At 46.4% G+C, this 27507-nt stretch overlaps 1 protein-coding gene across 1 annotated transcript in view; it reads left to right on the forward strand.

Annotated features, from left to right (window-relative positions):
• SCNN1B (sodium channel epithelial 1 subunit beta) overlaps window positions 1-27507 on the forward strand; it is a 74929-nt gene that overhangs the window by 19036 nt on the left and 28386 nt on the right. The window lies entirely within an intron of this gene.

The raw sequence follows: 27507 nt of genomic DNA on the forward strand, positions 1-27507 counted from the left end.
GTCCCAGGCTTTCCACGGGGCTCCAACCCGACAATGCCCCCCACCCAACACAAATACATCTTCCCCCAGCTTTCATGACATCGCTGCTGCCTTTGTACAGCCTTTGTGTGTCTTTGGGGGCTGGAAACAGTACATACAGATGCACAGCTGGGGAGATATCAGTGCATTTCATGATCCAACCTTGTACGTTTTTTAATGAATAAAAAGATAGAACCCCCTAAAAATGTTTGTGTACTTAGTACTAACTCAAATGTTGGGAGCGACCTGTTGTCTTTTTATTTTAACAATTCCAATTCCAAAATAATCAGTTATCAAGCACGGTTCCTTTAGCACAGAGGAACCATACCAAGGGCCATCTGGAGATTTCTAGCATCATTCGCAGGAAGCACTGATCAAACAATGAAGGCACCCCTAACGAGACGGCTGGAACGGCTTCTCTGTGAGGCGTGTGATGTTAGCTGGTACTGGTGGCATCTCAGGCCTTAAACAGCCGGCAGCCTGCACACTCCCCACCCCCGAATGTCAGAATAAGGTTTTGTGATTTCCCAGCGTTCCTTGTACAGATTTTCAAAGTCATCGTACTTGGGTGAGTCATAAAGTATTGCTATACAATCATAGAAAACTCTGCTAAACATAAATATCAAAATGGTTACTCAAATATCAAACGTAAATGTCAAAATGGTTACTCAAATATCAAAAATACTCAAATATCAAAACTATGGTTCCTCAGCCCATCCTCCACTTCGGAGGGTGGTGTTCCTACTGTCTAACCCTTTCCCAGAGAATGCTTCAGTCTTAGATGCTCACCACATCCAAACGGCAGCTTGGACATCCTCGAACCATATTCCTTTTTAAGTGCTCTTTGAGTTTGGGACACAAAAAGAAGTCTGAAGAGGCAAGATGAATCTTCTAGGGTGGACAGGGTGAGGTTTCCCAACGAAATGGAAAAACTCCTCAGTCCAACTTTCCTGGCCTTGTGATCACCAACACTGTTTCCTATTGTCTTAGAACGTCCTTATAATCCCCGCTCCCCCCGCGCCCGACACGCCCCCCCCTTATGATGGTCCTGCATCTTTTGAGAAAATGTGTCCGGATGATCCGCTTGGTAAGCTCTAAGTGACTTGGGTCAGGGAGGCCCCACCTTGGGGGTACCTGAGGTTTCGTTCCTGTCTGTGCCAGACTAGGTCCCGCCCTGTGGCACTCAGGTGGCTCTGCTGAGATCCCGGTATGCCTAATGAGAACTCAGAGTCTCTGAGTGGGACTTGGAAGGCCCCAAGCTCAACTAACCAAACCAACCCCACTGCCATCTCGTCAATTCTGATTCCGAGCGACCCTCTTAGGACAGATCAGAATGGTCTCTGCGCGGTTCTGAGCCTGTAAATCTTTATGGGAGCACTAAGCCTCATGCTTTCCCCACAGGGTATCTGGTAGTTTCTAACTCCCAACCTCGACATGAGCAGCCCAGCTCCAGCGCCTGCACAGTAGAGTAGATAAGAAAGGGGCAGGCAAATGTTTTGAGAATGGTGATGGCAACAAATATACAAATGTTCTTGACACAATGGATGGATGGATGGATGGATGGATGGATGGATGGATGGATGGATGGATGGATGGATTGTGGTGAGAATTGGACGAGTCCCCCAAATGATTTCTTTAAAAAGGGGGGCATAACTTAGGAAAGGTAGGGAGAGATGAATGACTTTGTCTCGTGGAGGCTGGGGAGCTTCTTGGAGGAGGTGGCCGGGGCGCCGCTGGGTCTGGAAAGTGTGAGTCCCAGGGTGGCCGTGGGATTCTGAGAGGTCCTGACGCACAGGGGTGTGAGAAGCAAAGGGAGCTAGTCCTCAGAGAATGACTCTCCATGAATCACGTTCTGTGTGGCTGCTGCTGGCGACATTATGGGGGACAGAACGACGCGTGGCTCAGCCTTCGCGATCTTTGCTCCATTTCAGTCTACTGTTTTTCCTGCGGTGAAAATCCGGCCTCAACAAGGAACCCCCTTGCCTTCGCTGACCCTGCTTTACCAAATAGGATGTCTTGGTCTACCAATGGGTCTTTGCCTGATGAAGTCTCTCCATCCTCACTGCTAGAGTCTTTATATTTATAGTTTTGTCTTCATATCCACGCCGTGAAGTGGCTCCTTGACAGAAGGAGCCCTGGTAGTGTAGTGGCTATGGGTTGGGCTGTGATCCACAGGGTCAGCAGTTTGAAATCACCGGCAGCTCCGAGGGGGAGTTACGGTCTCACGGGGGATCATGATGAGTCAATGCTGACTCGATGGCAGAGAACTTGGTCTGGTTTACAGATGAAGAAACCAGGGTGCGGAATGGTGAAGCGAATGGCAAAGTCACACAACCAGTATAAGTGTCGGTGCTAGGATGTGAACCCAAGCTCTTACTGTCCTATACTGAAAAGAGGGTCAGGGGAGACCCCGGGGGTGGGTCCAGATTGCAAGGCCGTGTGGACGCCAGGTCAGCTTTGTTCTTTAGTCTTCCTCCATCTAGAGCCATGGGGTGATTCCGACAGGATTGTGACATGGTGACAACCTGGGAAGTGCTGTCCAAAAACCATTCATGTATTGAGCTGAGAAACTCCCTTCCCAGTCCCTGCCCTTTCCATGACAGCCTTGTCCGTCGGTTTGTAAAGGCTGCAGCCACCCACGTGTCCATGTGTCCTCCTCCTAATACTAATACAGCCAACACTTATTCCGAACGATGCCAAGCCTTCACACAGTGTGTCACCTTTTTCATCCTCATCCAAAAACAAAGAGGGCGGTGCTATTGTTACAGAGGAAGCAACAGAGGCTCAGAGAGGCTCAGTCACTCAGCCGGCACGAGCTGGGGCCAGGACTCAACCCATTTGCCTGACTCCAAATTCATATCACAAGACAGCTCCAGTTCCTCCATGGGAAACCTGGAGAAGCACCTAAGAGCTAGACCAATGATGTGCACCTCCAAGTGTCTCGGGTTGTACATAGCATTTTACCAATGAATCCCCTCTTGTCCTCCTCCCCTTCGACTCCCCCACATCCCTGGCACCTTGAGGCGCTCCCAGGTCCTCGGCTCCCTGAGCCTCCTTCAGCCTTGGCAGGCATAGAAGGAGGGAATGCTTAAAGCCAACCGCATTCTTCCCTGCCGGCTGTCAACACACACCGCCCACCTTGGGCAAGTGGCCACTTGCTCATCTGGGGCAGGGCAGGGCCTTGGGCTTGGGAGCTCACCACCGGCGCCCCCATGGGGATGTGGTGACGTGGCTGCTGGCACTGGGTCTGGTGGGCGAGGTGTTTTCCCATGTGATTGGATGGCACAGGATAAAGTCTGGGGTAGCCGGGATTCGGGCAGCAAGAAAAACAAAACAGCATGACGGCTCTGTCAACAAGGATTTGAAAGAGAAGAATCTCCAGGAAATACAAATTGTGGGGCAGCTGAAATTTCCTCTGAAATGCATCTTGAGATCACTCTGTCCCCAAGGGGGAAACCAGATATGGGAGCGCCCCCACTCCCCCCACCCCCACCCCATCTCGCCTCCCCGACTTGCGAGGAGGCTATAAGGATGTTTATGGGGAAATGGACTTCAAAGATGATGGAATTCTGCCCCCCTGACACCCCGTGAACTTTTGGAAGCTCCCTCACATTTTCCCAGTTGGCTGAACACCCTTCTCCAGATGTTAGGACACAAGTTGAAATGTGCCTCTAATCTTCTTCTCTCCCGAGAGCCCCCAGTGCCAGTGCTGTGGTGTCCGCCCCCATCCCTGGCGGCCATGGGCGTTAGAGTACAACCACCCTCTCTGAGGTCTCGGTGATTGGTTTTACAAGCGAGGATCGCCAGACCTTTCTTTCGCGTCGCCTCCGAGCGGACTCGAACCTTCAACATTGCCATCAGCCGTTGCACATACTATTCAATTCATTCCAATTAGTCCGGAGGCTTCCCTCCCGCTTTCCCCAGAATTGCATCTGAGCAACAGGAAGATTATATATATATATATAATATATATATATATATATTAAATTACATTAAAACATATTAAATTACATTAAAAACATATATATATATTTTTATATATATATTAAATATATAATATTTAATATATATAATATATATTAAATTACATTAAAAACAAAACTGTAATTCCTTTTACCCTGCCACTTTTCCTAGTGATTCTCACGCGTGGTTATATTACCTTTTCTTTTTGCATTCTACCGGTCATAAGCTTTTTTTCCCTCTGTGACTACAAATCATGTGCTCATTTATTGTTTATGATGTGTGGACTGCAGCCAAGGTGCAAAACATCGGAAACCAGAAACGATTTTTGAAAAGCAACTCACCATCCCATGGCCCAGAGAGAATCACCATATATGTTCTGGTTAAGGCTATCCCAAATGTATTCCCCTGTGCATAGAAAAACTAGCTGCCATTGAGGGTCAGCTCCAACTTGGTGACCACACATGTGGTCCCAAAGAGTTTTCCATGGGTGGTCTCTCCGAATTAGACTGCCAGACCTTTCTTCTCAGACACGAGAGCCAAGCACGTGACCCATCTGCACCAACCAGACGTACACATCTATCGTCTTTGTGTTTTGTTTTACAAAACTCGTGAACCTTCCTTCTTACGGCTCCCCAAGATCTGGTGGCACGGCTGGGAAGACTCTTGCGTTTTTTGTTCACTTAGGTTTTCTTGCTGAGAACATCTGTGTCCACACAAGGGCAGCAGGGCGGCAAAGGTTTAACTGCTTACAAGGTGTGGCCACCTCTCAAACCCACCTGTGGGACTTGGCCGCCAGGTAAACAAGGAAATAACAAACCAGGAGCACGCTGGCCTCTTGAGAAGACCGGTCCTCCAAGGTTTTGCATGCTGGCCAAGGGCCTGGTGTAGGTTTGTTTCACCTTTAAAAGGTCACTTTTGACAAAAGCAAAAATAAACTGGAAAGTCTTTCCGGAAGCTCTGGCCACGTCTGACATTTTGGAGTTTGGGGTCTTTGGGCCGGGCTGGGTGACAGGACATGGAGGCTGATACAATTCCAGGCCCGGTAGCAGAGAAACCTATAGAACCGGTTTGGGTTCTGCAAGCTAGTTTTGAGTCAGAGAGGCCAGATATTTTATCTAATCTGGTGAGTTTAGGAGACAAGGAAGGATCTTTGCTGAATCTGTGCCCCATGCAGGACGGCAGGTGGAGTTGGTTTTTTGATGGTGCACCAACAACCGTCTTTCATCTCATTAGTAATTATTTATATTGGGTGTATTAGAAAACACATGTAATTAGTCCCATCTAACCTATGATTTATGGACATTATGATGGACAAAGCTAATGTAGGCATTTAACTAAAAACAAGAATGAGTCAACTCCAAGAAAGATACTAAGTAGATGACGGTATAATTTGGTATCGGATGTGGCTTGAAACATGATCCCCCCCCAAAAAAAATCCCAAACCATTGATAAGAAGTCGATCCCAACATGTACCTAGTGCAAAGTAGAGCTGCCGCATAGGGTCTCAAAGGTTGTGATCTTTACAGAAGCAGACTGCCACAGCTTGTGGCTTTGAACCTCTGACCTTCTCATTGGCTGTCAAGCACTTCAATCACTATATCACAAGGGCTCCCTAAACCATGGTGGTTGTACCCACAGCCAGCCCTGTGCTTCAAGCAGTTAGTCCCCAGGAAGAGAAAGACAATGAGAACTCTTTAGTGTCCATTCTTACCTGGCTCTGCTGCAAGAGCCCTCTGCCTTCACCGGCAGCTTTTAACCCTTCCAGTGTCTGCTGGCTTCAGAAACCTGGAAATTACCAGAGCCAGCAGTCAGCCCTGACCCATCCCTCTCAACCCCTACAACCTGGAATCTCGTCTGGTAGCTTTTAAACATGGAAGTCTTGTTCTGCAGCAGTTTGGTCAACGACTCTGGGTCCTGGGATATGGTCTCACCACCTCTGTCATGACTTGAGATTCTCTTTAGACTATGGGTTGTCACATTGGCCTCTGGAGCGGTCCATGCAGCCTCCCAACGATTGTTTGTGATCCTGTGATTAACGTGCGAGTCTTTAAGGAGGCGGTTGTAGGCTTTTGACTGTACGCGCCGAGTCTGAGCAGATCACAGTAACTCAGAAAGCTGGTGGTGGATCATTGCCAGCGCGCGGGTCTCCGTGTTGGTGGAGCTGAGGATGCTCCCAACGTCTGCAGGTCGGGGTCCCTCATTCTTGGGGTCCTTTCCTTTCTGGCCTTGATCATGTTTCACTGTCCAAAAACTGAGTTCCCATCCTAATTCACTGTGCTGTGCACTCTAAGTGGTGGTACAATCTGCAAATACAATGTCGGCCAAGAGCCACATGGGCGGAGATAGGGAACTTTTGTTTCCTCTATGTTGAGGTGTAGTCCACAAGGAAGGTCATCATCGTTGATCTTTATCAATGAGCCCTAAAAGCCTTCTTCACTTTCAGCAAGCAAGGTTGTGTCATCTGTTTCAGGTTGTGCAAGAGTCTTCCTCCAAACCTGGTGCCACCTCTTCTTCATCTAGTCCAGCTTCTCTGAGGATTTGGTCAGCATACAGATGGATTAAGGATGATGAAAGGATCCTGGCGCACACCTCTCCTGATTTTAAGCCGTGCAATATCCCCTTGTGTTCTGTCTGAATGGCTGCCTCTTGGTCCATGAACAGGTTTCACATGAGCACAAATTAAGTGCTCTGGAATTTCATCCTTTGGAATGTTATCTGTCATTTGTTATGATTCATACAGTCAAATGCATTTGCATAGTCAATAAAAATGCAAACGATCGCTTTCTGGTGTACTCTGCTGTTAGTCAAGATTTATCTGATATTGGCAATGATTTCCCTCATTCCAAGAACCTGGCTTGAATTCTAGGCAGTTTTCTGATGACCTGCTGCTACAACTGCTTTTAATTATCTTCAAATTTTTACGTGCATGTGACATTAATGATATTATTCAAGAATGTCCACCGTTTCTTGGAACACGTCTCTTTGGCTTGGGTACAAATATGGCTCTCTTCCAGTTGGTTGGCTGGGTAACTCTTCCAAATTTCTTGGTCTAGATGAGTGAGCATCTAGCACCGCATACACTTTTTGAAACATTTCCATTGGTATTCATTCCATCCCTGGAGCCCTATTTTCCCTGGGATCCTTGGTGGCATAACGGTTACAAGTTGGGCTGCTAACTGGAAGGTAAGCAGTTCAAAACCACAAGCTGCTCCTCTGGAGAAAGGCACCCATGGTTACAGTCTCAGAATCTCGTAGGGGTAGTTCTACCCCATCCTGTTTGGTCCCTATGGGTCAGCACGGACTCAATGGCAATGAATTTTTGAGTCTTATTTTCTACCAATGCCTCAGTGTGGCTTGAGCTTGTTTCTCAAATACCACTGGTTTTTGATTACATGCTACTTTCTGAAGTAGTTGAACATTGACTAATTCTTTTTGGGATAGTGACTCAGTATGAGGGGATACCCACAAAAAAAAAAAAACAGAATTATTTTTCAAAGCTATGTTTTTAATTTTTTTACAAAACAATCTTATCACCTTCCAAGTATTCTCCATTACACTTAATACATTTGTCAAAGTTGCAATTCTTTCAAAGCATGGCATGTTTCTACTCAACGCTGTTTTTCCTGCTCAGGCAGAACCCGAGGCACAAATTTCACAGCGACCCTTCTCATTCCCAAATCTTCCGTTAAAATTCTCTGAACCAAGCTCCGAGATAGTCCAGATAACTTTCCCATCTCTACAATGGTCCGTTGTCCGTCTTCAAGCACATGTGCGCAAATTTTGTCAACATTTTCATCACAAAAGTTTCTGTGGCGTTTTTCCTGAGCAGGAAACAAAATTCCACAGTTGCATGCTGTTCTCTTAAATCGGTCATCACAAAAAAAATGAGGTTTGAGTGCAACTGCTTTTATGAAAAAAAAAATCACTGTGACCAGAGAGAAACTTCCCAGGTGATGGCACTGGGTGCACTAACTCAGAGTGAGTTAAGCATTGCTTGATGCTCCCCTAGCAGAGAAAATCCGTACTATGAAAGCTCTGCCCAGCAGATCTTCTTTTCTGGGTTTTTTTTTGGGGGGGTACCCCATTGTATTCTCTCCATATTTTTTGATGCTCTGTGGATCTTTCAATATTTTGCCCAAAGAATCATTTAGTATTGCATATTGAGGCTTGATTTATTTTCCCTAGGTTTTTTTTTTTCCTCCCAGTTTCAGAAATGCTGGCATGTTATTTTCTTTGAGTTTTCTAACCCCAGGCTTTTACACATTTCATTAGAATACTTTGTCTTCTCAAGTCACCTTTTGAAATCTTCCCCTCAGGTCTGTGACTTCATTTCTTCCATTTGCTTTAGCAACTCCGTGTTCAAGAGAGTATCTTGGGCATCCACTTTTGTTTTTACTTTCTTACCCCTCTTGTTAATGACCTCTTGGTTCCTTTATGTATGATGTTCTTGATGTCATCCCACAGCTCATCTGGGCTCCAGTGCATCAGGTCTGTTTCTGAGATGGCCTCACATTCAGGTGGGATCTAATCAAGGTTGCACTCTGGAGCTTGTGGACTTGCTTTCATTTTCTTCAGCTTCAAATTGAACTTTGTGAGTAATTGATAGCTTGCTCCACAGTCGGCTCAACTTTATTCTAGTTGAAGATATGGAGCCAGGGTCTCCAGAGTCTCTTTAAAAAAAAACCAACTTTATTGGGGCTCATACAACGCCCATCACAATCCACACAGACATCCAGTGTGTCAAGCACATCTGTAATTTGTTGCCCTCATCATTCTCAAAACATTTGCTTTCTACTTGAGCCCGTGGTATCAGCTCCTCATTATTTCCCCTCCTTCCCTCACCTTTCCTCCCTCACGAACCCTTGATAATTTATAAATTATTATTATTTTGTCATAATAACCAACTTTCCATAGTCTCTTTCCACAGGTAAAATAGATCTGATTCCTGTACATTCCTTTCAGTGAAATCCAAGTATCTAGTTTTCACTTATGTTGTAGAAAAAATAGGTATTTTCAATGCATAAACTCCATTATGTGATCTCTGTTATTTCTCTCAGCAAGGCCATATTTTACAACTACAGATCTTTTGTCTTGCTTGTCATGGTTCACATGCCAATCACCAATGATTATCAATGTATCTTGACTGCGCATTTGATCAATTTCAGATGACAGGAGCTGGTCAAAAATCTTCACTTTTTTCATATTTGAGTTAAGATGACTTAAACAAAAGTGAGCTTTTAGAAACTTAGAATTGAAGTTATAGTGTCAAGCGGGCCCTTCAATGGAACGATGTTTATGAAAGACCTTCCCATACGTTTCCCAGTAACCATGGAGACAGTTCTGATTAATGGCCACCCCACGTGTGTCCTGGCAAATGCTCCAGAGGGTTTTCAGTGGCTGATTTTTCAGAAACAGATCACCAGGCCTTTTCTCTGAGGCACCTCTGCATGAATGCAAGCTTCTGACATTTTTCCGAGCAGCCAAGCATGCTAAATACTGCACCACTAGTGGCTCCATCATGCTGTTCACTGAGGAGCAAGGACTAGCTCCGCTTTGAAACACCACCATTCTTCCCTGGACTGAGCCCCTGCCCAGGAGGCCACAGCACATCAGTGCCGCGTGGACATCAGGACCTGGAGGCCAGCCTCACACCATAGTGAATGTAGCAAAATTCAGTAGAAAGCAGATGTTTTGAGAATGATGATGGCAACAGATGTACAGATGTGCTTGACACAATGGATAGATGGAGGGATTGTGATAAGCATTGTACAAGCCCCCAATAAAATGATTTTTTTTTAATTCATCCCTACTCCCCACCAAACCTTATTTACCTAGGACCACCTCAGCATGAAGTTTCATTTGGCTGGTTAGCATCATATTTCAAACATCTCTCTCTCTCTCTCGTGTGTGTGTGTGTGTGTGTGTGTGTGTGTGTGTGTGTGTAGTACAGGCTGAAATTTTCGGTTTGAATTTGGATGTGAAGACATGTTTTTCCGACCCTCTACACCTGTGTGTTAGTCTGGGTAAACTAGGGAAACAAATCCAGAAACTCATGTATGTAAGAGAGGGTTTTATATAAAGCCTCCCAACCCAGTTCTGTCCAAGCCCATGAGTCCAACACCAATCTACAAGGCCCTCCTCAATCTCACAAAACACATGCAATGATGCCGACTTTGGGGAGAAAACCGAATTAGTGAGTGTGTAAGCATCTCAGGACTGGCAGGGGTCTCCACACGGCTGTTCCAGCACCCAGGATTGCATTGGAGTAGGTCCATGTGGCTTCTCCTCAGAGATGTCTTGTAGGAAGTGAGCCTTGCCAACTGGAGCAGGGAACTGGCTAAGGCAGTTGCACCCTGACCTGACCATCAGAAAGCAAGAGACTCGAGAGCTAGAAGGGTGAGGCTCATCGAGCTATTTATCTCTCCGCCCTTCAATTAACCCCACATGTGTTTATCAGCCAGGTTGGCACAATAAACCTTAACTATCTCAACTTGTATAGACCCTTGACAGATTATGACCTAATCAAAGTTCATACGTACTGTCAGACTGAACCAGGCAGTGTTCTAAGTACTCTTGGAAGTAGACGAAGTATTGTCCTTTTTACTTAGATAAGAAAACTGAAACCCAGAGATGCCATGTAGCTTGTCCAGGGTCACATTAAGCAAATGCCTTGAACACACTGCCATCAAGTCGATTCCAACTCACAGTGGCCCTACAGGACAGAGCAGAAGTTTTCCTGTGAGAAAGTGGAAAGCCTCCTCTTTCTCTTGCAAAGTAGCTGGTGGATTTGAGATTCTGGTCTTGCAGTTCGAAGCCCAGTGCATAACCCACTGAGCCACCAGGGCTTTCCCAGGGTCACACAGGACACTTGAATTCAAATTCACAACCTTGGTTCTCACCCCCCAGGCTTAAAGCCATGCCACTGAGTGGTCATGGGAAGGTTTGCCCTGCAAATCCCATGTGCATTGGATTTTCTCCATATTGGGAAACGTCAACCCCCATGTTTCAGCCAAGGGACCAGAGAGATTCTTCTTTTGAAAACCCATCCAAGCTCAGCTAAATAGTGGGGACCTTGTGGTTCCAGGCAGAATACTGGGGCACTGGAGATACACAGGGCTGCTCTGGGAGCCTCTGTGGAGTCTGAGCAAAATAGAATAAGGAGACTATGTGGGCAATACTCTCTGGGGAACATGACTGGACATCAGCCCCTGCTCCCTATCCCCCATGGACACCACCCTGTAGCCCACCTCCTGCAGGCATTCTTGGCTGCCTGATGGTTAAAGCCCAAACCAGGACTAAGCTGCAGTTCTTGAAGCCAACGGTCCTTTTCAAACTGGTTTTATTGATGTAAAGGTCACATACCATATAATTCAGTGGCTGGGAGCTATTAAAAAGAGGAGTGTAGTTACCACCGCAATCCATTTAGGGACATTTTCTTCATTTTTTTGTACTCGTTGTTATGAATTCCCCATTTCCCACCCACCAGCTTTCCCTGCCATAACCCTAAGAAACTATTGTTCTAGTTACTCTCCCTATCAATTTACCTATCCTGGAGTTCATATATTAAAAAACATCATCCCAAAATACCCCGTCCCTACCTCAGCGTCAATCACAAAATAAAACACTAAAAACCTCAATTCAAAAGAAAGCAGAAAATAAAAATGAGAACAAATCAAAAATGAGTCAAAAAGAAAAGCAGCTGATAAGATGCTAAAATGTAGCCTACCTCTATCTGCATCCACCCACTTTCAGATGCACTCTGTCCGAAGGACGTCATCAGTTCGAGATCACTTCTTCCCAGTCCTACTGGCAGCATGGGTAAGAGGGCCGCTTCCTTCAGAGCTGAGTGAGGTGAGAGCTTGTGAAGTAGCAGGAAGGTGGCCAGGGAGACCCCGAGCTACGTTGTCCCCAAAGGTCTTTGCCGTCAGATCCAGCAGCCTGCTCTGTGTGTGAGGTCCACAGTGCGTGCAGTGAAGGACATTGGTCAGCTAGCTGTAGCAAGTCCCCAGCCTGGGTGTGCAGTTCTGGCTGTCCCCTTGGAGCCCAGAACCAACACTCTGGGAACCGGTGTCCTTCATTGCCACCTCGTACGTAGGGTCTAGACTCCAACCTAAGGCCTGTCACTACCCACTTTCCCTTATGCTCCAGACTGGTCTGGCAGGACCGTGTCAAGCAGGTCGGTGGGCAGGGTGGCAGGTATGCCGCAGCTCCTGACAGGACCGGATGTGAGCTTGGGGTGAAAGCTGTGTCACATCTCTGTCCAAGGGACTTTCCTCACCATGTTGGGTCCTGTTGGGGTCGCTACCTTCCTTCTGAGACATCCTGAGGCATGATCAGGGCCTGTAACTTCAACCTAATGGTTCGCTTCCTTCCCCAGCGCCCAGGTGGAAATGCTCATGTCTTAACGGGCCTCTTCAGGACAGATGATTTCGTTCTGCTTGGGAACGACGGGAACGTGCCTGAGTCATCTGTCTGCAGGCCACCCAGGAACCTATAAAAGGAAGGCATGGGGTGGGGAGGTCTCTAGTCTCTCCACCTGGTACAGGGCCCCCACAGCACGCCTTCTGCAGAGAAGCAGACAGTGACTCAGCGGGAAGGGAGTCGCTGTGCCAGACCTGAGCTCTGGCTCCCCAAGTGCAGCCGTGGCCATGCAAGAGAGTGGGTGAACTTTAAGGACTTTCCAGGAAATTCCTCAAGGCCAAAGTCAGCAGGCCAGCGATGACTTTGATCTCCCAGGGCCCTGTTCACCTCATGGAGAGATGTGCTGGGCCATATCACCTGCCGATGTAGCAAGGCTTCATTCCGATGGCAAGATCCCGTGAGCCCATTTAGAACGTGGCTTTATCAGTAGTTAGCATCCTATTTGCCTGGGAAAGTCAGTTGCCAACACGTGTGGCTCTTGAGAACAAGTGGAAGACCTTGGAGTCCTTGGGATTTTCAGTATCTCCCTTTCAGGGAAGGAATTAGTCCTGAGAGAAGCAGAGGTTGGGTGCCATGTCTACAGTTTAACCACGTGAATAGTCTACACAATGTTCATATCTATCCAGTGTAGTGGAGTCGATTCCGACTCAGTGACCTTAGAGGGCTAAGTAGAATTGCCCATCGGGTTTCCAAAGCTGGAACTAAACCTTTATGGATGCCAACTTCCCTATCTTGCCTCCACAGAGCAGTTGGTGGATTCAAACCGCTGACCTTTGGGTTAGCAGCCAAGTGCTTTCATCTCTACATCGTCAGGACTCACAATAACCATAGCAGCTACCATTTATGAAGACTGCATGGTAGGACTTCCCAGATATTACCAGTTCCCACTATCCCCAGCTTACACATGAGAAAGGATGGAATTCCTCTCATTGGAAGACAACAGGGGCAGACCCTAACTATGATCTGACTCCCAAACCATGCACTGGGAATGCGGGTCCCAGATGTCAGATGATGAGTGATCTTTGCAGAGGAGCCCGGTAGCGTTGTGGTTACGTGTTGGGCTGCTAACCTCAGGGTCAGCAGTTTGAAACCAGCAGCAGCTCCTCAGGAGAAAGACGGGCTTTCTACATGGGAGTTGTACCCATGAGTCAGAACTGCCTTGATGGCAGTGAATTTTGATGAGTGAGTATGTTTTTTTGTAGGCCGTGGGATGTACTCCTCTAGGTCCTCATTGACCTTGGAGGGGCCTCTGTTGTCCCCTACAGATGAGAAAGTGGCCACGGCCCCACCATGGCGTGAAAGAGTAAGACACCCATGAGCATCACCCCATGGGGTGCACGACAGCTTCCCTAACACCATGCCAAACTGTGGAGCAGTGACCCCAAAGTCACCCTTAGCTTGTGGCGTGTTGCCACCAGCTCAGCACCACAGCCTGGTGGGGTGGGAGGGGGCAGTAAAGTGCCCTCATTCTAAAAGGAAGAGGAGAGGGACCTATACATGCCCCTGATCTGACCCACCACAGAGAGGGGAAGGGGGTGAGTGATCAATGTATGTGGCCCAGCCACACTGAGAGAGGGGTGGGGAAATAGTGGCCCACATCTGGCCCATCCCCAGAAAGTAGGAGGGAGAGTGACCTTCATCTGACCCCACCACAGGGGCTGGGGAGAGACTCACCTGTGACCAACCACAGAGAGGGAGAGTGAACCACCATGCCACGGTGTGACCCTTGTCTGACCCTACCCTAGAAAGGGGGAGAGCCACCATGCCACGGTGTGACCCTTGTCTGACCCTACCCTAGAGAGGGGGAGAGCCACAGATGGGGTGTGTGGAGAGAGTGACCCTCATCTGACCCCACCTGCCACAGAGAGCGCAGAGTGCCATTGGTGTGACTCTCACAAATTCCTGGCATTTCGGGGCTGGAATGAACTTGAAAGCTCTTTTAACCCATTTCCCCCCAGCCCCTTTATGTCACGCTGTACTGAGACTGAACATGTTTGTATCTGCAGTAAAATATGGAATGAGGCAGCCGTGGGTGACCAGGGTGCAGGTGATGGGTACAGCAGCTGCCCCCACCCTGTGCCCAGAGGCTGAAGCACAGAGACATGAGCTTCCCCTGCAGCCCTGGGAACATGTCCGGGAGACTAGCAGTCTGGTCTTTACACACAGTGTAACCCCACAGCCGGGCGGTTCTTCCCGGCTCCGTGTGTGTGGGGTGGGGGGAGGGGGGAAGAGGGGAGTGTTCCCCACCTTACGTCAGCTTTTCTATTCTGCAAGATGAGGGACTTCCAAGAGGACGGGGTTCCACAGTTGCCATCAGCATCCTTCTTCTGCCCTCGGATGGGTGCTGACCCGTGGTCATTGTTAGGTCACGGGCTGCCTGTCACTTGTTAGATACAGCAAAAGCAAAGCTGGATCCGTTGCCCTCGCATCTATTTTGACCCAATACCAAACCAAACTCACTGCCATCAAGTGGATTCCCGCCCACGGTGACCCTATAGGACAGGGTGGGTTTCTGAGACGGTGACTCTACGGGCGTAGAAAGCCTCGTTATTCTCCCAGGGAGTGGCTGGGGGCTTCCTTGCCAGCCTTGAGGATTACAGCCCCACGAATGCATACCCCTGCACCACCAGGGAGGGCTCCTCTATTTTGACCCAATCGGAATTGCCAAATTATTCCCCCAAGTGATTGCACCAACTTATACCCCATCAGCATGATAAACTGAATTTCTCCTTTTAATAATCACTAGATAGATATAGATTTAAACCTGTATCCCGTGTGAGGCATGTAAAGGCAGAGATGCTTCGCAGTGCTGGCTACCTCAAAGAGCCAGTTCCCACCGAGTGGATTCAGACTCGAGACAGCTCCCAGTATTTAAGAGTAGGACTCTGCTCCACGGCCAGCCACTGAGAACAGGGGGTGATTATTTGAAAGCAGGTCACCAGGCCTTTCTTCCAAGGCACTTCTGGGTGAACTCAGACTTCCGACTTTGTGGTTAGCTGTGAGCATGATCACTGTACCACTCAAGGGATTCCCTGGGCATCCAAACAAACAAGGGAAACATCAGATTTCTGGCCGTTAAATTCACAGCGGCCCCGTGTGTGATAGAGAACTGCTTCTTAGGTTTTGACTCGATCTTGATAGAAGCAGATCCACCAGACCTTTTTTTTACAGTGCTGCTGGCCAGGTGCCTACATCACCGACCCTTAGATTACTCAGGGAGCACAAACTAGGAATCTAACCCACTGCCAGAGAGTCGTTTCCAACTCATCGTGAACCTATACAACAGCCCCTGGAAGTCTCTGAGACTGTAAGTCTTCACGGGAGTAGAAAGCCTCATTTTTCTGCTGACACTACATCACCAAGCCAAAAACCCAACCAAACTCACTGCCAACAAGTCTAACCTAACACATGGTAACCTTATAGGACAGGGAGAACTGCCCCCTGTGGTTTTCCAAGACTGTAACTCTTTACAGGAGTAGAAAGCCCCATCTTTCCCCTACTGAGCAGCTGGTGGCTTCAAACTGCTGACCTTGGGGTGAGCAGCCCAACGACTAACCATTATGCCATCAGGGTTCCTCCTACAAAGGAGGCGTGAACAGACTGTCCACTTTGTGGACAGCATGGAAACAATGGCAGCCACTGAGAACCTTGGGAATAGAACATCGTTAGAAACAGTGTCAAAAGATGAGTCCCTTGGGTTGGAAAGCACTCAAAATATGACCGAAGGAGAGCTGCCTTCTCACAGCGGCGGAGCCAGCCGTTAGAACGCGCGTGGAGTAACACCTGGGGGAGTAAACCTTGGGGACCTGCATTTGCTGTTGGGGTCGGACTCAACATGAGAAGAAATCGCTGAAAATATCAGTTCATAACCGGACCTTGGGATGTAGGATGCATGAATCTAGGAAAGTTGCAAGTTGTCAGAAATGAAATGGAGCGCAGAGTGTTTGATATGCTGGGCTGGAGTGAGCGGAAGTGGCTGGTCGTGGGCATTCTGAATCAGAAAATCATACCGTTTACTGTGCCGGGAATGTCAAAGTCAAGAGGAACGGCATGGGGTTCGGGATCTACCTTGAAGTACAATGCTGTCTGTGACAGAATATCTTCAGTCCACGTACAAGGAAATCCAATCAGGCCTAAGTTGCTGAGTTTCAGCTGAAGAAAGCAAAGGGTCATTAAGAAGTCAGGAAAGAAGGGTGCTATTCTCAAAACATTTGCTCTATAAATATATGCACATAAATCTATCTCCTACCATCATATATAAATATACTTACATATGTACATGCCTGTATTCAGACCTCTATAAATGTCCTTTACCTCCTAGCTCTTTCCTCTGTTTCCTTTTACTTTCCTCTTGTCCCACTATCATGCTCAGCCTTCATTTGGGTTTCAGTAATTCCTCTCAGTTACATTACCCTTGGTCACACCCTACCAGACCTCCTACACCCTCCTCGCCACTGATTTGGATCACTTGTTGTTCCCTTGTCCCTGGGTTTGATAACACCATTGAAGACACTTAAGAAGATAGAAAGACTACAGAGTCACCATTCCAATAGCCCAAAGGCATTTGACTGTGTGGCTCATAGCCAACTTCTTGAGAAGAATGGGAATTCCAGAACACTTCATTGTGGTCATGCAAAATGTCAGTCATGAAGTAGCACCGAAAATAATTTTATGGTTGGAAGGTCCCCACAACCTAAGGCACTGTATTAAAGGGTGGCGGCATTAGAAAGGTTGAGAACCACTGTTAAAATAGAATTTCTGAAGCTTTGAAAATCTTTCTCTCGAGGACTGGCTGGTGGATTTGAGCTGCCAACCTTACAGTTAGCAACCCAATGGTTACCCCACAATGCCACTAGAGCTATAGCAAACCATAGGTGCTTCACAAATATTTGGGGGATGAATAAAGAAATCGGTTAAACATTGCACATTCAAACAGTGCAAAGGGAGTAACTAGCACACACACATGCACGTGTGCGCGCACACACACATAAACGTCTCCCTCCTCTCAAAAATAGTCTCTGAAGCCCAAGGGAATATCTCTGTGCTCCTTCTTCGTCTGTTTCTGTTCCTTCACCCAAATGGACGAAGGCTTTGCTAACTGTTCAATTTTGCCCTCCCTTCACGGTGTACCTGGCAATCATTCTGTCTTCAGTTGGTTCAAGAGAGACAGTAGCTGGTCCCCTGCTGGGGGGACCTGGAGGAAGCCACCCTTTGTGTCGTCTCCTTTAGTCATGTGAACCCCAAGGTGTGGGGAACGTCAGCCTTGAGGCATCAAGGGGCCATGTGCACCTGGAGAACGCAGCTGTCCCCATTGCTACACCTTGGACTAGCCGACGCCCACCAGAACAGGTGCACCAGGGCAGGTGCCCTGTGTAAGTGCGTTGGTGAAACAGGGCTGGGAGCCAGCTGACCTGGTTTCTATTTCCAGATCTGCCTCTGACTCACGGTGACCGTGGTATGCCTGTATGCTTGAGGTACCATCTCCGTGACTTGGGCACAGGGACTCCAGCCCTGGCATACTTAAAGAGCGACATGAAGGTGCATGAAGTGCTTTGAAAGTGGTCTTAAATCTTTAGACCAGCGAGTGCTTCAGCTGGATAGAAAACGATTTTCCCAAATTTTCCTAACAGGAAGCCAGGATGATTTTAGAGGTGTCAAAACCCAACCCAACCCATTGTGTGAGTCTCATCTGACTCATGGTACTACAGAGTGGAACTGCCAAACAGACATGCCTTGGCTAGATGCTTTCTGAGAGAGGATCACCCGGCCTTTCTTCTGCAGCCCTGCAGGGTGGGTTGGTACTGTCGATCTTTCATAGTCGAGGGCAAAGTGCTTAACCTAAGGACCCCTTTTATTTATTTATTTATTCATTCATTCATTCATTCATTTGCATATAATAGGCATTTAATAAATGAGGGCTTCTATGAATCCTCTTTACCATTTCAAAGTACTAATTCACTTGTGAATCTACCAACTCTTCCAGCACAGGACCATTTCGGAGACTTCTGTGTGTCTGTGCGTGGGCCAGCACTCTGCCTTGTGAGAAAGAGCCCAGACATTTAGGTGAAAGAGATGACTGTAGCGCTTTGTTAGCATTCTACTAACCTTGATTTTCGGCATCTGCAGTATTTTAAAACGCTCTTTATCCAAAAATATGTGTTAGTATTTTTACAGTAAGATTCGTGGCAATCTCTCCTCGCCCGTTAGATGTGAAAGAAACGTTACATCGATTAAAACGTAAAGCCATGAATTAGTCTTCAGTGCACAAGGAAATTGCTGTTTCTGTGTTCTCCAGCTCTCTCCAGCGGCTTGAAAAATCCATATGCTCCTTCAGTTGTGTTGTTTCTTCGAGGCTTTTCAAAAACGAGGAGTGCATGCACACTGCTCTTCCGGTTCTCGATCCTTCCCTCTCCTAAGTGGCTCGTTAGCCTCCCTGTTGAGGTTGGCATCTATTGGCCCACAGAGCTCGTAAACAAAGGCATGAGTCTAGATCCAATGTCTTTCAAATCATTGGCCGTCCGGAGAATGGTCTCCATCAGGACCGAAAGGCTTCATGGCTTCTTCGGTTAAGGCATATTCTTCACATGCTTGTTTGCACAGGTCTGGGTAAATGGTAGAACTTATTATGCTGGGGCATGCACAAGTTCAGCTCAGAGGATTAAAACTATCTTGAAGCGCATGCTTGCTGCCGCAGTACCCAGTGTCACAGCCCAGGAGACCCCTGATGCTGTTGACGGTGACAGTCAGACCTGGCTCCCTCTGGATCCTGTGAGGCAGAACACATATTGTCACGGACACCGTCCCTAGGCAGTTCAGCGCCATGAGCTCTCTCTCTGTAGACATCCGGGCTGTGTCCGTGAGCAAAGAACACCGGGAAGGTCCACCGTTGTTGAACATAATGTCAGTTTTATCAAACTCTTGGAAAACAGGCTTGGTAGCTGCCTCATGGAATTTATGTTGATCAGGTCAAGAGTCAAAATGAGTACATCTTTTCCTTTTAACCTGCCATTCTCTAAACAAACAAACAAAAAAGGCATTTTGGTCCCACTCTTTCCAGCTGGTCCACTCTTCGGGCTGACAGCACAAGAGACACCCCTAGTTCAGATGGCTGGTCAGCCAGCTCCTCCCTAATGCACCTGATGCCCCAGGAACCGCCGCCGCCCTCTCAGCCACCCCCCTTTCTAAAATCAAACATTCACACAAAGACGGTGCTCCTACCTGTTCATGGAGGGAGGCCTTCTTCACGAATAACTGAAAACAATCCAAATGTCTCCCAGCAGGGGAATAAATCAGCAAGTTGTGGCACATCCACACACTGGAACACTACTTGGCAACCCCAAGGGAATGACCTACTGAGGCACCCTACCACATGGATGGTGGCATGAAGGGTCAATGCACTTGGCTGCTAACCAAATGTTGGCCGTTCGAGTCCAGCTACAAGGTCCTTAGAGGAAAGGCCATGAAACCATGGGGCCCAGTTTACATACCGCTGTGAGTCAGACCCGGCTCGATGGCAGCTGGCTTCCACGTGGATGGATTATTTTGAGAAAAAAAAAATGAGGTTGACTAAAAGAAGCTAGTCACCAGAGTATACCATATATGGTCCTTTTTACCTGAATCCCTAGAAAGGGCAAATGGCAGTGACTGAGAAGAGACGGTGACTGCGTGGGGCTGGGGTGACCTGTAGATTGATGTGCTATATGTTGAGTGACTGGCTGTCTTCCTTGAGTGTCTTCATTTGTAAAATCTCATGAAACTAAACACTTAAAGTTGCTGCGCTTCGCTGTGTGTGAGCTAAAACCCAACAAAACTTAAAATAAAACATACATCATTTTATTGGGGGCTCCTATAACTCTTATCACAATCCATCCATCCGTCCATGTGTCAAGCATATTTGTATATACGTTGCCATCATTTTCAAAACATTGTCTTTCTACTTCAGCTCATTTTTATCCCCTTCCTTCCCCACCCTCCCTCCCTCATGAGCCCTTGATAATTTATAAATCATTATTTTTTCATGTCTTACACTGACCAATGTCTCCCTTCCCCCACTTTTCTGTTGCCCATCCCCCTGGGAGGTGGTTATATGTAAATTATCATGATTGGTTCCCCCATTCTCCTCTCACCTTCTCCTTCCCCTCCTGATATCAATACTCTCATTATTGGTCCTGAGAGGTTTATCTGTCCTAGATTCCCTGTTTCCAGTTACTATCTGTATCAGTGTACATCCTCTGGTCTAGCCGGATTTGTAAGGTAGAATTGGGGTCATAATAATGTGTGTGGGGGTAGCATTAAAGAACTAGAGGAAAATTATGTTTCATCAGTGCTTTACTGCACCCTGACTGGCTCATCTCTTCCTTGTGACTTTTCTGTAAGGGGATGTCCAATTGTCTACAGATGGGCTTTGGGTCTCCACTCCACATGCCCCTCATTCACATTGATATGATTCTTTCAACAAAACTTTAAACCCCACTTAAATGCCTTGCCATTTCAAAATCATGAGATGTCACATTTTGAAAATCTGGATTTTCCTCCTCTTTGGAGAAACCAGAAGGCTGTGGCCATTGTTTCCTGGTTGTGCTCTGTGACGGGGCCGGAGCCCTTTAGTACCCCCGCCCCAGTTGTCCTCCCACACCCCCAGTTGTCCCTGATGTCTGACACACAACCTACGGTCCTCACTGTTTCATCACCTGCCCTGACTGATGTGGACAGCTGACTCTGTGACCCCTCTAAACTGTAGGTTCACATCTTTCATTAAAATCCCCTGCACTTATTTTCGTAGCAAAACCTCAATTATACAAGGTTTGTAGGGGCTATGAGTCATGGGAAGCTATGTTTTCTTAGTAGCTAATTGAAGGTTAACCTCAAAATTACCTTGACTCTGGTTATTGAAAACCACTTCGTGCTCCTGTGTCAGCTGGGGTTGCCCACACACCAGCATCTCTTAGTTGGGCCATACGGGAGCTTACTAGATTAGGCTAGAGATGAGAGACAGTTTTCAGACAGCAGTTAGAGTGTCTCCAGGGCATATTCTGGACATTGCTTCTATTTATAAATTCAAATATTTGGGTATTCAAATATTGTATATCCAGCGCTCAGCTTTTCATCTCAAAATACCATTCCCAACCAAAAGAAACCAGAGTTTCTTGGGAAAATGGCTGATACCAGTTTTGGTTCAGGAAATCTACCTGATGAGGTTGGGATATCTCAGTATGCCAGAAATTAAGGAAAGTACCGAGGACCGCCTGGGCTGATCCAAAGGGTTTCTTGAAAGGGTTCTTCCTGGTAATGAGGGAGCAATTTGAGCATCTTCAAAAACAAAACGAAAGAATTTTTCAGTGAACTGAGACACAGTAAATGCGGAGAATCCCTGAGTCCCTCTTTCTACCAAAAGAGGAGACAGAGTAGCACATTGGAAGAACAGTGGTTACCTGCTAGACTGCCTACTGAAGTCAGGGGTTCAGGCCCAACCTCCGTCCTGTCGGAGAAAGATGTGACAGTCTGCTTCCATAAAGGGTTGTCACCTAGGAGACAATTCACTTCTGTTCTTCAGGGTGCCTCGGAGTCAGGATCAATTTGACGGCCGTGGGTGTGGATTTCTGGCTCTGGGAGCAACCATGAAAGTTATTAAGAAATAAGCATCGTTAGTCAATGAACCCCATCTAGGTAATTTTCCTAGGGGGCATTCTCAGCTATTGTCTTCAGTAAGCTCTTTCATTCACTGCAATGCCTGCAAATTGCAGCATAAGATCTAACCCAAGGCCCGGGTTAGCATGGCTTTTGACCTAAGGATGGTTTTGGCAAAGAAAAGATGCTGCAGGCAAGATGCTGGATACAGCCAGGCAAGCCTAAGATAGTCCTGTCTGCCTCTTTAAAGGGGAAGCTTGCTGTTCTCAGCTTTACTGTGCCATACATGTTTGCAGGACATAAAAAATAAGTCTTCAGGTAAGTATTGGTAAATTTGATTTGATTCCCTCTCCCCCACCCAAAAAAAAATTTGGCTAAATCTCAGTGTTTCCCAAACAATCATTTGTACAAGGCCTTCATGTTTGAAAGACTATTTACTTCATACATAACGTCGCACCGACTCACTTGCTTTGCTAAAACAAATGTGCTTTTAGTTTTTCAAAGGCAAACAAGGGTGGAACTACCATGGGATACGTGTCCACTTAAATCTAAGAAAATGCCGCTGTTTTCCAAAGGGTCTGTGCCATTTTGCTCTTTAGCAAGGCTTCGTGGATGAGAGTTCTGCTTGCCCCCAGCCTCACCAACACTAAGTGTTATCTGTCTTTCCAAGGATCAGTCTTCCTCCTGGCTGTGTAGTGGCATCTCAGTTGTGTTTCCACTTGCATTTCCCTTGGAACTAATGATAGAGAGCATTTTTCCATGTGTCTTTGGGCCATTCATGTATCTTTTATAAAATGTCTTTTCAAACCTTTTGCTCATTTTCCATTGGGTTGTCTGTCTTCTTCGTATTGGGTTGTAAGGGTTCTTTCCGTGTTCCGCACCCCAGTTCTTCTGAAGAACAGAATATTTGAATATTTCAATCTGGACGAAGCACAGTGGATGTGTTTCCCACGCCCGCTCCGCCGCCCTCTTTCCATGCTTTCAGTGTGTTTTCTAGAACGTCTCTGCCGACCCCAAAGCTGCAATGATTTTCTCCTGTTTCAGCTCTTACATTCAGGGCTTTGTATAAAATGTGTCGTAGGAGTTGAGACTGAATCCTTCTTAGATGGACATCCACTTGTCCCAGCATCTGTTGTTGAAGGCTACCCTTCTTGCTTTTCTGGGTCTGTATCTGGATTCGCTGTTCTGGTCCCTTGGTCAATATAGTTCTCATTCCGCCAATAGCTTGCTGCCCTGATGGCATTACAGCAAATCTTAATAGCAGATAGTGTATGTCCTCCAATTTTGTTCTTTTTCAAGGTATTTTGGCTGTTTTAGTTTTGTTGTTTGGGTTTTTTTTTTTTGCTTGTTTGTTTGCCTTTCGATGTAAAATTTTAAATCACCTTATTGATTTCTAAAACAAAACAAGTCAGCTGGGATTTTCACTATGATTGTCTCTGAAGCTGAGTGGATACATCCTTTTATAAGAAAATGGGAAGAGCAGGATGCACATGGTTTTGCATTTGCTTCCAGGAACATTTATTCCAAGTTCAGGGCCAAGGTGTTGATAACAATCTGTGACTCTGCGAGGCATGACCATGTCCACTCAGGTCCTGAGTCAACAGATGGACTCAATCTTCACTTTGCTTGTTTGGGTTGGTTTAACTTGTAAGTTGACTCTAGGGCCTTCTGTGAAAAGCTGTGTATGCACCCCAAACACAGCCAGCTATCACCCGAAGGCTGGAAATCTGACAGGAACAAGGTAAAGTTGTTTTCAGCATTTATTGGCTTTCACGTGGCCAATGACCCAAGAGACCAAACTAGTTAGGGACTAAGCTATTGTTGTTGGGTGCTGGCCTGTCAGTTCCAACTCATAGTGACCTGGTGCACAACAGAACGAAACACTGCCCAGTCCTGTGCCACTTTCACAATTGTTCTTGCGTAACAATTTTTTAGTTGGGTCTACCATTGACATGCTTTTGGCTACAGGTAATAGTATTGCTTGCTTTAGGTCTGTTTCCTTTCTGTTTTGTTTTGTATGATTTTTACTTAAAGGCATTAAGGTATTGATAGATAAAAAGTAAAAACAAATATTCTTCATTGAAGATATAGATGCTATAGAAAAATGTGGTGGAAAAGCCAGAGGTGCTTGGCTATCAGAAAGAATAGTGTCTGGGGTTTTAAAAGTTTGTCTTCAAACAAGTACCCACCTAAGTGAGGCATCAACTAAGCCCACCTGGAAGCATACCAGCTTGTGTGATCCAAGGAGTATAAATAATAAAGCCCAAATCTGAAGGAGGGAGCTTAAATTAGTCCTGGAGCTTACATTCTGAACACTTGACTTGCAGAAGGCTATGGAGACAGTGGAAACCCAACATTCACTTGTTGGGTCCCCTCTGAGATTAAGCCCCCAGTAAATCCCCTCTGACCACAGTCCATAACTTTGCTGCGAGACAGAGCATTGTAAAGTGGATTATTACAGATGTAATTAGGTTAAATTGTAACATCCTATCACTTGAGGTTCCTTTTTTTGGTAATCATATATTGTAAAATATTTATTTCTAATTACATATAAATGAAATTTTGTCTTGAAGCATTGTGTGGCATGGGTAACAGTCTTCATGCTGGGTACTCGTATGTACTGTATGTACCTGGGTACTCGTATGTACTGGGCATAGCTGCATGTGGGCGGACCCGCCTGGGGACAGATAGAGGAGCGGTGTCTTGGTTCCTAAGACCATCAGAAATGTGTGTTTTCGATGGTCTTAGGCAACTCCTGTGAAAGGGTCGTTAGACCCCCAAAGGGTTCATGACCCACAGGTTGAGAACCACTGCTATAGAGTCTGATTGCTTGCTCTAGATGGCTGATAGCCCTCAGGGAGATAGTCTTGAAGCAGCTGACCTCCAAGTGTAAGATTTTGACCATGTGTTAACAAGCAGTATCTTAGGTTTGGCATATAATGTGGGGGGACAACCTGGGGAATAACTTTTCTGTGTCCCACACTTTGAGGGAGGGGGATTGAGCGACCTTTTGACCCATTTTTAAGTTGTTTCAATTTTTAGTATTTTCTGCTTTCTTTTCTATTGCGGTTTTTCTATTTTGTTTTTGTCATTGTTAGTTTTCCCGTGTGTGTGTGTGTGTGTGTGTGTGTGTGTGTGTGTGTGTGTGTGTGTTATGTTTCCCCTATGAAATCCAGGATGGGTGGGTCTACAGGAACAGTAATTGGATTAATGGCTACCTGGGGTCACATCAGGGGAGTTTGTGGGGGGAAGCAAATGGAGTTTGAACAACAATTAAAATGAAATGAAAATGTTCCAAAATTAATTGTGTAGTGATTGCACAGTTCTTCTTAATATGACTGAGTGACTACATTGCATGATGTGTGAGTATGTGCCAATAAAACCATTTTAAAAAACGAAAACCACTATCTCGCCATAAGTTCGCTCTTAGAGAGCAAACCCAATTAAAACAAACTATTGCTCTTTATAGATAGATTCCGTTGCCTGAAAAGGAAGCCTCAAACTCAGAGATTGGCAAAAGGTAGGGAGGGTTTGGGTTTGTTTTTTTTAATTAACTACTTTTGGTGGGAGGGGCTCTTACATCACTTATCACCAAGCATACATTCATCCAGTGAGTCAAGCACATTTGCATGTATGCTGCCATCAAGATTTTCAAAGCAATTTCTTTCTACTTGAGCTCCTGATATCAGCTCATTTTCCCCCTCCCCGCCTTGCCCGCCCTCCCTCACGAACCATGGATTGTTATTTTCATATCTTATATTGTCCTCTGTCGCTCTTCACCCACTTTCCCGTGGTTCATCCCCCGAGGAGAGGGTTATATGCTGACCCTTGTGATCAATTCCCCCTTTCTCCCCCCACCCTCCCCTAATCCTCCTGGTATCTCTACTCTGACTGTTGGCCCTGAAGGGTTTATCTATCCTGGATGCCCTGTGTTGCCGGCTCTTATCTGTAGCGGTGTGTATGCTCTGGTCTAATCCAATTTGTAAGATAGAATTGAGGTTATAATAGTGGGGAGAAGGAGCATTAAAGAACTAGAGGAAGGTTGTATGTTTCATCAGTGTATAATGCACCCTGACTGGCTCATCTCTTCTTGTGACCCTTCTGTGAGGGGATATCCAATTTCTACAGATGGGTTTAGGGTCTCCACTTCATCCCCCACCCCCAAAATTCACCTTGGGTATGATTTTGTTCTGGGTCTTAGATGCCTGATACCTGATACCATTGACACTTCATGATCACACAGGCTGGTGTGCTGCTTCCATGTGGGCTTTGTTGCTTCTTAGCTAGATGACCGCTTGTTTATCGTCAAGCCTTTAAGACCCCAGATGCTATATCTTTTGGTAGCCAGGCACCAGCAATGTTCTTCACCACATGTGCTTATGCACACATTTTATCTTCAGCAATCGTGTTGGATTACTAGAACAAAGTGTTCTTGTGCTGAGGGAGTACTTGAGTTGAGGCCCAATGTCCATCTTCAGCCTTAATCTTAACATATAGATATAAGTACATAGATCTATTCTCTCATTATATATAAATATATTTACATATGTACATACCTGTATCTAGACCTCTGTGCATGTCTTTTGCTCCTGGTTCTTGCCTCTATTTCCTTTTACTTTCCTCTTGTCCCACCATCATGTTTAGCCTTCATTCGGGCTAGCAATTCCTTGCTGCTACACTGCCCTTGATCAAGCCCCACTAGACATCCTACGCCCTTCTCTCCGTTAATTTTAATTCACTTGTTGTTGATATGGAGGTTTTAAAGATCCACTACCAAGCTGAGACTTTCTCCTCGACCTAAACATGATGACCTAAGAATGATGAAAGGAGGTTTTGCAGGGTGGGTATCAGAAGCCCATTGTTTATTTCTTCCACAACTACTTATTGGAGTCTAATGCACTGTTCAAGGAGCACTAGTGGCAGAGTGGGTTTAGTGAAACAAATCCACAGAAACTTGTGTATAGAGAGAGTTTTATATAAAGGGTAAGAAAATATCCCATCCTAGTGCTGCCCAAGCCCACAAGTCCAACATTAACCCATATGTCCAACACCAATCCACAAAGTCCTCCTCCATCTCACAAAACAGACGCAATGATGCCGACTGCAGGGGGAAAGCCAAATCAGTGAACATATAAGAATCTCAGCGCTGGCAGGGGTCTCCACACAGCTACTCTAGCACCCAGGACTACATCGGGGTAGGTCCATGTGGCTTCCCCTTGGGGATGTCTTGCAGGAAGTAAGCCTTGCCAGCTGAAGCAGGGAACCGACTAAGGCAGCTGCACCCTGGTCTGACCATCACAAAGCAAGATACCAGAGAACTAGAAAGGCGAGGTTCACCAAGCCATTTATCTCACTTCAATTAACCCCACATGTGTTTATTGGCCAGGTTGGCACAATAAATTTTATCTCAGTCAAGGATGTGGAGAAATTGGAACCCTCGTGCATTGCTAACGGGAATCTGAAATAGAGCAGCCACTG

This window comes from Tenrec ecaudatus, chromosome 12, assembly GCF_050624435.1.
Source record: "Tenrec ecaudatus isolate mTenEca1 chromosome 12, mTenEca1.hap1, whole genome shotgun sequence".
Lineage (NCBI taxonomy): Eukaryota > Metazoa > Chordata > Mammalia > Afrosoricida > Tenrecidae > Tenrec > Tenrec ecaudatus.